This window comes from Urocitellus parryii, unplaced genomic scaffold, assembly GCF_045843805.1.
Source record: "Urocitellus parryii isolate mUroPar1 unplaced genomic scaffold, mUroPar1.hap1 Scaffold_79, whole genome shotgun sequence".
In the NCBI taxonomy this organism is placed as follows: Eukaryota; Metazoa; Chordata; class Mammalia; order Rodentia; family Sciuridae; genus Urocitellus; species Urocitellus parryii.
The window spans coordinates 415,200-429,436 of NW_027554171.1; the positions used below are offsets into that span (position 1 = coordinate 415,200).

The following is a 14,237-nucleotide window of genomic DNA, read 5'->3' on the forward strand; positions in this document are numbered from 1 at the left end:
CTGCAGACGCCAGCCGCCTTTGCAACCCGCGGGAACCCTGAGCGGCTTGGCCCGCCCTGCCCAAGCGGCGGCGGGTGCAGAAGTTAAGTCCTGCAGACGCCAACCGCCTTTGCAACCCGCGGGATCCCTGAGCGGCTTGGCCAGCCCCGCCCGAACCGGCAGTCCTCCACCATACGGGCTCCCCCGGGAGGCCTAGTTGTCGCCCAGGGAAAAGCGGCCCCACCCGCCCGGTTCCTAATCAGGCAGCCACAGCTACTCGGCAATAAAGGTGCCCTCGTGGTGGGTGCAGAAGTTAAGTCCTGCAGACGCCAGCCACCTTTGCAACTCGCGGGAACCCTGAGCGGCTTGGCCCGCCCCGCCCGAACCGGCGGCGGGTGCAGAAGTTAAGTCCTGCAGACGCCAGCCACCTTTGCATCCCACGGGATCCCGGAGCGGCTTGGCCCACCCCGCCTGAACCGGCAGTCCTCCGCCATCCGGGCTCCCCCGGGAGGCCCAGCTCTCGCCCTGGGAGAAGCGGCCCCACCCGCCCGGGTCCCAACCACGCGACCGCAGCTACTCGGCGATAAAGGTGCCCCCGCAGCGGGTGCAGGAGTTAAGTCCTGCTGATACCAGCCGCGTTTGCAAGCCGCCGGCACCCAGTGCGGCTTGGCCCACCCCGCCTGAACCGGCAGTCGGCCTCCACCATCCGGGCTCCCCCGGGAGGCCTAGCTCTCGCTCCGGGAGCAGCCCCCTGCAAGCTAGGGGAACCTTTGACCCATCGGGAGGTTAGGCCCAATAACCTGCGGAGTGATAGAGGTGCCCCTCGTACCTGCTGGGTAGGCGGACCTTTGACCGACCAGCAGAGCAGACCTAGGGCCTCCCAGCGTGGTAGACGGATCACACCAATTGGAGGAGGATCACAGCCACTACATGCCCTGCAAGGGTGATTATTCAACTATACAAGAGCAATATAAATAAATAGAGGGAAAATTTCAAAACACAACAGTTTCACCAAGCAGAAAGAAACGCCAGCAGTATGAAAAGACAAGGAAAGAAAGGACCACAGGCAATGCAGGTCAACTCAACTTTAGAAGAGGTAATAGGTGCAACAGATGGAATGTCAGATAGAGAGATCAGGATATACATGCTTCAGATGATCTGGAGTCTCAAGGAAGACATGAGACAGCAAAATCAGATAATGAAAGATCACATTGACAAACAAATCCAGGAAGTAAAAGATCAATTTCACAGGGAGATAGAGGAAATAAAAAACAAACAAATAGAAATACTAGAATTGCAGGAAAAAATAAACCAACTTAAAAACTCAATTGAGAATACTACCAGCAGAGTAGATCACTTAGAAGAGAGAACATCAGACAATGAAGACAAAGTATTTCAACTGGAAAAGAACATAGACAGCTCAGCAAGTCTGCTAAGAAACCATGAACAGAACATCCAAGAAATATGGGACAATATCAAAAGACCAAATTTAAGAGTCATTGGGATACAGGAAGGCACAGAGCTCCAAACCAGAGGAATACACAGCCTATTCAATGAAATAATACGAGAAAACTTCCCAGACTTGAAGAATGAGACAGAATCCCAAATCCTAGAAGCCTACAGGACGCCGAATGTACAAAACCATAAGAGATCCACACCTAGACACATTATAGTGAAGATGTCCAACATACAGAATAAGGAAAGAATTTTAAAAGCTACAAGGGAAAGGAAGCAGATTACATTTAGGGGTAAACCAATCAGGATAACAGCTGATCTCTCAACACAGACTCTGAAAGCTAGAAGATCCTGGAATAACATATTTCAAACACTGAAAGAAAATGGGTTCCAACCAAGAATCGTGTATCCGGCAAAATTAAGCTTCAGGTTAGAAGATGAAATTAAAACCTTCCATGATAAACAAAAGTTAAAAGAATTCGCAGCTAGAAAACCATCTCTTCAAAAAATCCTTGGCAAAACATTGCAGGAAGAGGAAATGGAAAATAACATTGAAAACCAACAATGGGAGGTAGGACAGTAAAGGCGGGAAAGTAGTCAAAGAGGATAACAAATCAGGTTTAGTAACATTAACAAACAAATATGGATAGAAGTACAAACCATATCTCAATAATAACCCTAAATGTCAATGGCTTAAACTCACCAATTAAGAGACACAGGCTAGTAGAATGGATCACAAAACAAGACCCAACAATATGCTGTCTACAGGAGACGCATCTGATAGAAAAAGATATCCATAGACTCAAGGTGAAAGGTTGGGAAAAATCATACCACTCATATGGACAGCGGAAACAAGCAGGCGTGTCCATACTCATATCTAATAAAATAGATTTCAAGCCAAAGCTAATCAAAAGGGATAAAGAAGGACACTTCATACTGCTCAAGGGAACCATAAACCAACAAGACATAACAATCATAAATATATATGCCCCAAATAATGGTGCAGCGGTGTTCATCAAGCAAAGTCTTCTCAAGTTCAAGAGTCTGATAGACCACCATACAATCATCATGGGAGACTTCAACACACCTCTCTCACCACTGGACAGATCTTCCAAACAAAAGTTAAACAAGGAAACTATAGAACTCAACAACACAATTAATAACCTAGACTTAATTGACATATATAGACTTTACCACCCAACATCAAGTAGTTACACTTTTTTTTCAGCAGCACATGGAACCTTTTCAAAAATAGACCATATATTATGTCACAGGGCAACTCTTAGACAATATAAAGGGGTAGAGATAATACCATGCATCTTATCTGATCATAATGGAATGAAACTGAAAATCAATGATAAAAGAAGAAAGGAAAAATCAAGCATCACTTGGAGAATGAACAACAGGTTGCTGAGTGACATATGGGTTATTGAAGACATCAAGGAGGAAATTAAAAAATTCCTAGAGTTAAATGAAAACACGGACACAACATATCGGAATCTATGGGACACATTGAAAGCAGTCCTAAGAGGAAAATTCATTGCTTGGAGTTCATTCCTCAAAAAAAGAAAAAACCAACAAATAAATGATCTCATACTTCATCTCAAAATCCTAGAAAAAGAGGAGCAAAACAACAGCAAAAGAAGTAGAAGGCAAGAAATAATCAAAATCAGAGCTGAAATTAATGAAATTGAAACAAAAGAAACAATTGAAAAAATTGACAAAACTAAAAGCTGGTTCTTTGAAAAAATAAATAAAATTGACAGACCCTTAGCCATGCTAACGAAGAGAAGAAGAGAGAGAACCCAGATTACTAGCATACGGGATGAAAAAGGCAATATCACAACAGACACTTCAGAAATACAGAAGATAATCAGAGACTATTTTGAAGCCTTATACTCCAATAAAATAGAAGATAGTGAAGGCATAGATAAATTCCTTAAGTCTTACGATCTGCCCAGATTGAACCAGGAGGATATAGAAAACCTAAACAGACCAATAACAATAGAAGAAATAGAAGAAACCATCAAAAGACTACCAACTAAGAAAAGCCCAGGACCGGATGGGTATACAGCAGAGTTTTACAAAACCTTTAAAGAGGAACTAACACCAATACTTTTCAAGCTATTTCAGGAAATAGAAAAAGAGGGAGAACTTCCAAATTCATTCTACGAGGCCAACATCACCCTGATTCCGAAACCAGACAAAGACACTTCAAAGAAAGAAAACTACAGACCAATATCTCTAATGAACCTTGACGCAAAAATTCTCAATAAAATTCTGGCGAACCGGATTCAAATACATATCAAAAAAATTATACACCATGATCAAGTAGGATTCATCCATGGGATGCAAGGCTGGTTCAATATACGGAAATCAATAAATGTTATCCACCACATCAATAGACTAAAAAATAAGAACCATATGATAGTCTCGATAGACGCAGAAAAAGCATTCGACAAAGTACAGCATCCCTTTATGTTCAAAACTCTAGAAAAATTAGGGATAACAGGATCATACCTCAACATTGTAAAAGCAATATATGATAAGCCACAGGCCAGCATCATTCTGAATGGAGAAAAATTGAAGGCATTCCCTCTAAGATCTGGTACAAGACAGGGATGCCCTCTCACCACTTCTGTTCAACATAGTCCTCGAAACACTGGCAAGAGCAATTAGACAGACGAAAGAAATTAAAGGGATAAAAATTGGAAAAGAAGAACTTAAATTATCACTATTTGCAGATGATATGATTCTATACCTAGCAGACCCAAAAGGGTCTACAGAGAAGCTATTAGAGCTAATAAATGAATTCAGCAAAGTGGCAGGATATAAAATCAACACGCATAAATCAAAGGCATTCCTGTATATCAGCGACAAATCCTCTGAAACGGAAATGAGGACAACTACTCCATTCACAATATCCCCCCAAAAAATAAAATACTTGGGAATCAACCTAACAAAAGAGGTGAAAGATTTATACAATGAAAATTACAAAACCCTAAAGAAAGACATAGAAGAAGACCTTAGAAGATGGAAAAATATACCCTGCTCATGGATAGGCAGATCCAACATCATCAAAATGGCGATATTACCAAAAGTTCTCTATAAGTTCAATGCAATGCCAATCAAAATCCCAGCTGCATTTCTTGTAGAAATAGATAAAAGAATCATGAAATTCATATGGAATAATAAAAGACCCAGAATAGCAAAAACTATACTAAGCAGGAAGTGTGAATCAGGCGGTATAGCGATACCAGACTTCAAACTATACTACAGAGCAATAGTAACGAAAACAGCATGGTACTGGTACCAAAACAGGCGGGTGGACCAATGGTATAGAATAGAGGACACAGTAACCAATCCACAAAACTACAACTATCTTATATTTGATAAAGGGGCTAAAAGCATGCAATGGAGGAAGGATAGCATCTTCAACAAATGGTGCTGGGAAAACTGGAAATCCATTTGCATCAAAATGAATCTGAATCCCTATCTCTCGCCTTGCACAAAAGTTAACTCAAAATGGATCAAGGAGCTTGATATTAAATCAGAGACACGGCATCTGATAGAAGAAAAAGTTGGTTATGATCTACATACTGTGGGAGCAGGCTCCAAATTCCTCAATAGGACACCCATAGCGCAAGAGTTAACAACTAGAATCAACAAATGGGACTTACTCAAACTAAAAAGTTTTTTCTCAGCAAAAGAAACAATAAGAGAGATAAACAGGGAGCCTACATCCTGGGAACAAATCTTTACTCCACACACTTCAGATAGAGCCCTAATAACCAGAATATACAAAGAACTCAAAAAATTAGACAATAAGACAACAAGTAACCCAATCAATAAATGGGCAAAGGACCTGAACAGACACTTCTCAGAAGAGGACATACAATCAATCAATAAGTACATGAAAAAATGCTCACCATCGTTAGCAGTCAGAGAAATGCAAATCAAAACTACCCTAAGATACCATCTCACTCCAGTAAGATTGGCAGCCATTAGGAAGTCAAACAACAATAAGTGCTGGAGAGGATGTGGGGAAAAGGGCACTCTTGTTCATTGCTGGTGGGACTGCAAATTGGTGCAGCCAATTTGGAAAGCAGTATGGAGATTTCTTGGAAAGCTGGGAATGGAACCACCATTTGACCCAGCTATTCCCCTTCTCGGTCTATTCCCTAAAGACCTAATAAGAGCATGCTACAGGGACACTGCTACATCGATGTTCATAGCAGCACAATTCACGATAGCAAGATTGTGGAATCAGCCTAGATGCCCTTCAATAGATGAATGGATTAAAAAAATGTGGCATTTATACACAATGGAGTATTACTCTGCATTTAAAAATGACAAAATCATAGAATTTGGAGGGAAATGGATGGCATTAGAGCAGATTATGCTAAGTGAAGCTAGTCAATCTTTAAAAAACAAATACCAAATGACTCCTCTGATATAAGGGGAGGAAACAAGGACAGGGTAGGGACGAAGAGCTTGAGACGAAGATTTTCATTAACAGGGTTGAGAGGTGGGAGGGAAAGGAAACGAGAAGGGGAATCGCATGGAAATGGAAGGCGATCCTCAGGGTTATACAAAATGACATATAAGAGGAAAGGAGGGGTAAGACAAGATAATTCAAATGGAAGAAGTGATTTACAGTAGAAGGGGTAGAGAGAGAAAAGGGGAGGGGAGGGGAGGGGAGGGGGGATAGTAGAGAATAATATAGACAGCAGAATACATCAGACACTAGAAAGGCAATATGTCAATCAATGGAAGGGTAACTGATGTGATGCAGCAATCTGTATACGGGATAAAATTGGGAGTTCATAACTCATTTGAATCAAACTGTGAAATATGATGTATGAGGAACTATGTAATGTTTTGAACGACCAACAATAAAAAAAAAAAATAAAAAATAAAATAAGTGAAATTTAATTATTTAAGTTTCAAAATTCTATCTTAACTGTATCGATAAAAATATTTTAGTAACGTATGTCACATTTCCTGTTCTCCTTCTTTCCAATGGGGCTTTGTTTAAATTATGTTATCAGAAAGTTTTCCCTTCTAATGTAGCCCCAATGTTTTTTCTCAAACCTCACTTTTCTTTTTTTCTATAGCAATCATCACTAACTGACAAAAAAAATCGCTCGTTTTAACTGCTGAAATGTAATCACCATGAAAACAGCTGTCTCTACTGTATCTACAACAATGCTTGACATATAGTAGATGCTTACTATTTGATTGAATAAATAAATGGCGGATTCTAGGAAACTTATATTTATAGTGCTTTCTCCATTTAATATGTACTTAGTTTTTGATAACTATTATATATTCATAAATTTTGAGTAAAGAAATGCAATGGCAAATAATTTTTAATTTCAAAAAAAGCATTAGATCTCAAAGCAATACTACTTGTATATTAAGATTTTTCTAATAATAAATTAGGAAATAATTTCTATTCCTTTACTATAATATACTAGCTCTCTTGGAATCATTAAAGTATGTAGTTCTATTTGTCTTTATGCTAAATGATGCTGGGAGTAGTTTCTTCTGTTCTTTTCTTCAAACTGTACGGAAAGCATATGTGTGACACATGTGTCTCTAGTTTCTCTTTCCCTCATCAATTCCAACAGCAAAAATTTATTACACTCTTTCCTGATGAATATAGATTTAGTACAATGTCCATCTCAACAAAGAACTCCAGAAGGCTAATACCAGAGTTGAGATGTGAAACAAAAATTAGTCCTGGGGTAGGATGATAAATGAATGAAATGTTCATACTGATCTTTTGTGTACTGCCACCATCCTTAATATCTCTCTTAACTAATTCTGAGGAACCCAATTCTCTAAGTTTTGTTTGCACTGTCCATGGCCTTGCTATGGCTCATCCCCAGTCTACTGCTTTCCCACTTCCTCATTTTTTTTCTCCATTCAGCCTAATCATCCAAATACTAATTGTAGTTTATTAAACTTAGATTTCACTTTATTATACAGTGCTGGTGAAATAAGGTGTAGTGAAGTAATTAATTTCAGATACACTGATTAAGTCTAACCATGTTTAATTTCCTGAAGAAGCAAATGGAGACTATGGGAGGTTAGATGACATGACAGGGTCACATAGGTGGGTAGTGGCAAATCCAGGGCTAAACCCGAGGTTTATGAAATTCTAGGCTAGGTTTGAAGACTTTGACCACCAGAGGCCATCTCCCTTTCCTTCTCTTTGTTGGGATTGAACCCACAGCCTCAAGTATGGTAAGCATTCTATCACTGAGCTACAACTCCAACACCTATTTCCTATAAATTCCCCTTTTTCTCCTTGATGCACAAGTGGAGAGTTTACCTAGCAATGTCAGGAAGAAGAAAGAAAACAGATGGCTAAGGAAAGAGCAAAATTATGTAAAACAGGGTAAAGGAACGAGGTAAAGCTTTGTTAATATTGAACTGTCCATTTCATATTGAGATTCATATATGTCGGTGTGTAAAATTCACACTTTCCATAAATCAGTTAAAATCTGAATGTTCAAGAAACTATCTGCAGACTGAGGATGTAGCTCAGTGATAAAGCCCTTGAGAGGCACTGGGTTTGAACCTCACCACTGCAAACAATAAAACAAAACAAAAACAAAAACAAAAAACCCAAATTCTCTCTGATTATGTCTATAATGCAGTTTATAAATCTGACCAGGAATAAAAACTAGTATTTCCCCCTTAGGGAAAACTAAGCTGCTGTGCTTTAACAACTTTTTCTCATGTGATAAATGTGTAATAAATACTGGCTGGGGTTGTAGCCCACTGGTGTAGCACTTGCCTCACACATATGAGGCATTGGATTCAATATTTATCACCACATAAAAATAAACAAACAAAATAAAGATATTGCATTCAAATATAACTAAAATTTTTTTTAAAAAAACTGTAATAAGGAAAGTACTAGAGGTTATAAGATAAAAAAAATCATTATTTTGGAACAAAAATCAAATGCTAAATTTTTCTCATTAAGGTTTAGATTTTCAAACTAAATCTACCAATAAGCAAACATTATAAATGAAAATCAAAGAATGAAAAACTTTAAAGCAAAAATGTAAGTCTGAAACTCTCTACTCTCTATTTTTCTCCATTAAATAAAAAAAGCCCTTTAAACCCTTTTTTTATTAAAAAAAAAAGATAACTGGAACTAATAGGCTATAAGCAAGAGTAAAGAATGCATGAAAATTAAGTATGGCAGGAATAATGAAGACTGCCTACAAAAATAAGAGTAACTTTTCATTACCTAAAAATTCATATGGCCAGAAAGTCTACTTTATCAACAATGTTGGCTAAAATATTAAAGTATTATCTATAAAATTAAGCTTAGGCTAAGTAATTTGGTTATTTTATGCTGAAGTCTAAACCCATATATACAATAATTTATTATGCCCTGGATGCCGCATATAAACATTACATCTATCCCCATTCCTGACTTATTTCTTATTTCTCTTCTATTCGCAAGTGAGTGGTACTATTACTCATCCAACTGTGCAAGCTAGAGACATGGCTGTTCCTCTTCTCCTTCAACTATCTCATTTACTGTACCTCCTAAGTAGCTAGAATCCACTCACTTCTTAGAATCCCTATTAGCATTACCTAAATTTAGCTTGTAATTTCTTCCTAGATTACTGATACAGATCCTTATTTAACTGTTTTGCTCCCTTCCAACACATTTTTCACATTACCAAAAATAACACTTTTCTGAAGAGGTAATTATACTTCTTTATAATTTTTAAAACTATGAAACTCTGAGAGTTTTCAGGTCTTATAAACTACAAGAAAAGTTTGGTCTTTTAAACTACAAGAAAAGCTTGTACATTAGGCTGCTTAGTCTGAGCTTTCCCATATATTCCTTTTTTTGCTAATTCATGCAAAAAAGAGTTGCCATGTTAATTCTTTCTTATATTTCCTAATTCAATTTGAAATGTTATCTCTTAAAGGAAGCCTTTTCTAAAAACCTTCTCATCCATTTCCCCACATCATGCACACTAAATCTGGGTTAGTTATACTATATGCTTCCTTAGCACCTTGTGCAAATATCTATTAGAATTTGATCTCACAATAGAAAATATAAGGAGAATCCTTTCTTCCTTTTGGGTAGTACTGTACTGGGGATTGAGCCCAGGGGAACCCTACCACTGACCTACATGGCCAGGCATCTTTATTTTCTGTTTTGGAACACTGTCTTGCTAAGTTGCTGAGGCTGGACTCAAACTTTTGTTATCTCTGCCTCAGCCTTCTGAGAGGCTGGGGTTATGAGCATTTGCAACTATGCTGGGCTAGGTCAGATGTTTCTTGATGGAAGAGTCTTTACATTTTTATCTTTATTTCCCCTATGCCCAGCAGAGTAAGTGGCACATGGTGGCTGTTACAGAATTGTATCCCTCTACAGATGGGATTTATACAAATTATTTCATGGTTTTAAGAGAGATTTTTTTGTTTATTTCTTTGTTCACTGTTATAAAATACAGTATACCTTAAATATGACTGTGAGAAAGTGTTACTGAATTGACATAAAAGTAATGAGTATTTTAGTCATGCTAAATGTCAATGTTAGACAATTTTACCTCTTTAGCCAATTTAGTCTACCTCCAAGTTCTTCTTAATTGGAACAGACCTTTAAAAAGGTCAACTCTGATGAGTTGCCACCAAAAATGGTACGACTTACCCCCTCTTTGCCTCTGGCATACTTTAACTCTTCATTCCATAACTGCTGTTGTTCAGCTTCCAGATCCTTGGTTAATTTATTAATGGTTTGCTGCAAATCATTTTTTTCATGATTTATTCTATGTCTGCAACTGAGTACTTCTGGTTATCAACAACATTCAGTAGACGTGCATTCTCCTGTCTTATTGTTTCACATTCTAGTTCTGAATTGGAAAAAAAAAAAACTTTTAAATTCTTCAATTCCTAAAAGAAAACTGATGCCATTATTTAACAGGACTGATGTCTACCTATCCAAGTTGTGTATATACATATTTCTTCTTCTTTTGGCTAATTTAGGTCTCACTTTGATAATAATATTCTTAGAAATAATACAGTTAAAGTTCTGTTAGTATCTTATTTCTCTGTTGTCTTACTATTGTTTTCAGAAAGTAGTATATGAAAAAACTGTAACCTAATACATAATAATTACAATTAAGAATATTTGTACTTAAGAGGGATAGTCTGTTTCTGTTAATATTCATTTAAATGCTTTTAATATATGATTTTTTTAAATTAAACTTTATTTTTTTATTTTTTAAAATATCTAGTTTTTAGTGTACCTTTATTTTTTATTTATTTGTATGCAGTGTTGAGAATCAGACCCAGTACCTCACACATGCTAGGCAAGCACTCTATCACAGAGCCACAACTCCAGGCCCAATAGATGACTCTTCAAATAGCCAGAAAAACCATATCCACAAATATAAAAACTTTATTTCATTAAAATAAAGTTTTTAGGGCTAGGGTTCTGGCTTAGTGGTAGCGCGCTTGCTTAGCCTACCCTGTGTGAGGCACTGGGCTTGATTCTCAGCACTGCATATAAATAAATAAATAAATAGTCCATGAATATCTAAAATATATTTTAAAAGATAAAGTTTTTATTTAAATAAATCAGTATTTTCCAACATCCTATCACTCATGCCTTACACAGATATGATAATATTTTTATAACAGGTTGGGATAAAGGGAAGGAGTTGACTAACTGGGTAAAGAACATCATCTTGAGTGCTGAGAGGACCAATATGTCATTTTTTTTTTTTTTGGTACCAGGAATTAAACCCAGAGTTGTTTAACCACTTACTCATATCCCCAGTTCTTTTTCTTTCTTTCTTTCTTTTTTTTTTTTTTTTAAGACAGGGTCTTGCTAAGTTCTTGCTAAGTTGCAGGGCTGTGCTAAGTTGCTAAAGCTAGCTTTGAACTTGTGATTTTCCTGCCTCAGCCTCCTGAGCTGATGGGATTACAGGTGTGTACCCCATATCTGGCTCAACTTTATTATAACCTATCTGTAGCCCAAGCCCAATATTTGGGAAGCTCCTCATCTGAACTTAAAATAAATTAATGTTGATTTAGGTAAAACTTTATGTATTCATCACAAATGCCTGTTCAAAAATATGTTTAGAGTTTAAATATTTCTTTTACATTCTTGGCTGCAAATGGCTTTAAATAATCAAGAAAGTTAAAATACTCCCAAGAATTAAGACATCTTAGGTTAATTGTTAAAAAATTAAGCTCTCAAACTAAACCACTTTGAAATGACAAATGATAGTTGAAGTATTACTCTCTTATCTATTCAGTTTGCAACTTTTGGGAAAAAGTTTTCATAAGTAGGAAATATGACAATTCTCTTAATTATATGCTAATAAGGAACAGACTCTGTATTAATGTTAGAAATTATTGACTTAATTACATTACAAACATTATTAGAATAATAAATTAGTTATGGTTCCTTGTCATGATGGAGAACAAACAAAGGATAGTGACTAGTTTAGTTTGTATAGAGCAAATTAAACATACATAATCACAGTCATTTGGAAAAAAACTGATTTAGCAAATTCTTGGGATAATTACAAGCCTTGACTTGACAGATGATCAATACTCCATAGACTGAGTTAAATCAAAATTCCTGAGGATTAACTATATAATTTCTGCATGGTACAGACTCAACTTATAAAGTCCTAAAATAAAATACAAGAAGGCCAATTTCTGAGAAAGTAATGGATAATTTTTCATGTATTTACTTTTAAACTGTAGCCCAACAGTTTTGTGATTTGTAGATACCTTCCTTTGCTCTCCTTCTAGATGCTATCAAATACCTGTGCCACACTATTTGCCAACTTCACAATTAAGATGGATATGTGTTTATGAAAACAAAGATAGGGAGACTCAGGATACAAACAAGGTTTCTTTAGTTGTGCTTTTTCTTCTTGAGAATTGTAGTATTTGCATATTTTCAGATTTAGCTGCTGAGCTGCTTTTGTTTGTAGCAATGGAGAGTAAGACAGAACACACTGAAACAGGCAGAGATCAAGAGTCTGGCTTATTAATTACAAAGCAGAATCGAAAAAATATAGAATAACACACACACACACACACACACACACACACACACACACACACATATCAGGCAGCATGAGTTCTTAGGGTAGGTCCCTGTTGACTTTCGAGAGCTTGTGCTTAAAAAAGTGGAGGAGGTTGAATGATGGTGACACAAATATATGAAGTCCTAATCTCTGGAACTTGTACACATTACTTTATTTGGAAAAGGATTTTTGCAGATCTGATTAAGAATACTGGGACAAGCAGATAGCTCTGGATTATTTATGTGGGCTCTAAATATCACAAGCATCCTTGTGACATCAAAGCAGAGGGAGACTTCACACAGAAGAGAACTGAACATAGTGGCACAAGCATTTAATCCCAGTTCCTTGAGAGGCTTAGGTAGGAGGATAGCAAGTTTAAGGCCAGCCTAGGTAATCTGGCAACTCCATCTCATCATCTTAAAAAAAAATGACACACATGGAAGGCAATATAAAGATGAAGGCAGAGAATCAGAGAATGTAGTGATGTTTATACAAGCTTGGGAACACTGTCCAATACTAAAAGCTAGAGGAGGCAAGGAACAGATTCACACTAAGTCCTTGGGGGGAGGGTGGTGCTATTGGTTTTTGAACATACAACCTCAGTAACTACTATAGACTGAGTAAGTTTTTATTGTTTTAAACTACCAAGTTTGCAGTAATTTGTTACAGCAGCTTCAGAAAACAGAAAAGGCATTGGAAAATTGGTAACCAGCTATAAAAATTTACCATAGAAACAAAATAGATATAGATAACAAAGGTCTTGGCATATATTGGACAATACACATCTGAATGATTTCTTTCAGCATTTGCTGTGCTTACCTACTCTAGCAATTTCTTCATCGAGATCATTTAATTTCTGGTCCAGAATGGCTGAATGAGACTCCAAATTGCTCATGTATGCCTGATATTTCTGAACATCTGCTTGTAAGGAAGTTTTCAAATTCCTTAATGAATCTAGACGGTTCTTTAAGAGAAAATAATATTAAATTAGTTATTCTCATCAATAATCATTCCATACTTTATTTTAAAAGAAAACAATGTTATTAAATTCATCTTAGAGAAAGTTTAATCAGCATTCCCTTTCATTTTAGGAGGAATCAAATGAAAAAGCACTATATTATTATTACCTATATAAAGACATGGACTTTTCAATAAGTCAGTTTAGAATAGAAAAAAACAAAACAAAAAATCCCCACAAGGGCCAAAGAGGAAAAAAAAAAAACAAAACAATCATTTAAAATTGTTTATTTTATACAACAGCCTGGGTGCTTCGTTAGTAATACACAAAATCAAATTAAAATATCAGTATTCTAATTTAGTCTTTAGAAAACACTTAGGATTATATGTAATCAGATATATCACTATTCCTTTTTATAGTAATTATAAAACTCAGGGCTTTTTGTTAATATTGTTCCTTGGAGATATATACCATGAGGACTTTGTTCAAAAGCTATTTCTGGTCTTATGTAAAAAGGTAGAAACCTTTCATCATATTCTGAACACTGTTAGTCAAAGATTGATAGATCCCAAGGGGGGGGGGAAACTCCATAGATATCAAACATGTTTTCAATGGGAATTTATTCTATGTAATATTTAACTTTTAAGAAGCTTACTTTGTTAGCTCATTCAAAAAACTTTTTATAAAAACAGCCAGTATTCTCTAAGGAGACCAAGAATCTATAAGAGCTCTCAAGGAAGTACATAAACACA

General features: G+C 36.7%; 1 pseudogene; it reads right to left on the reverse strand.

Moving 5' to 3' along the window:
* Positions 1–14,237, reverse strand: part of LOC144252975 (kinetochore protein NDC80 homolog) — a 38,020-nt pseudogene that overhangs the window by 14,371 nt on the left and 9,412 nt on the right.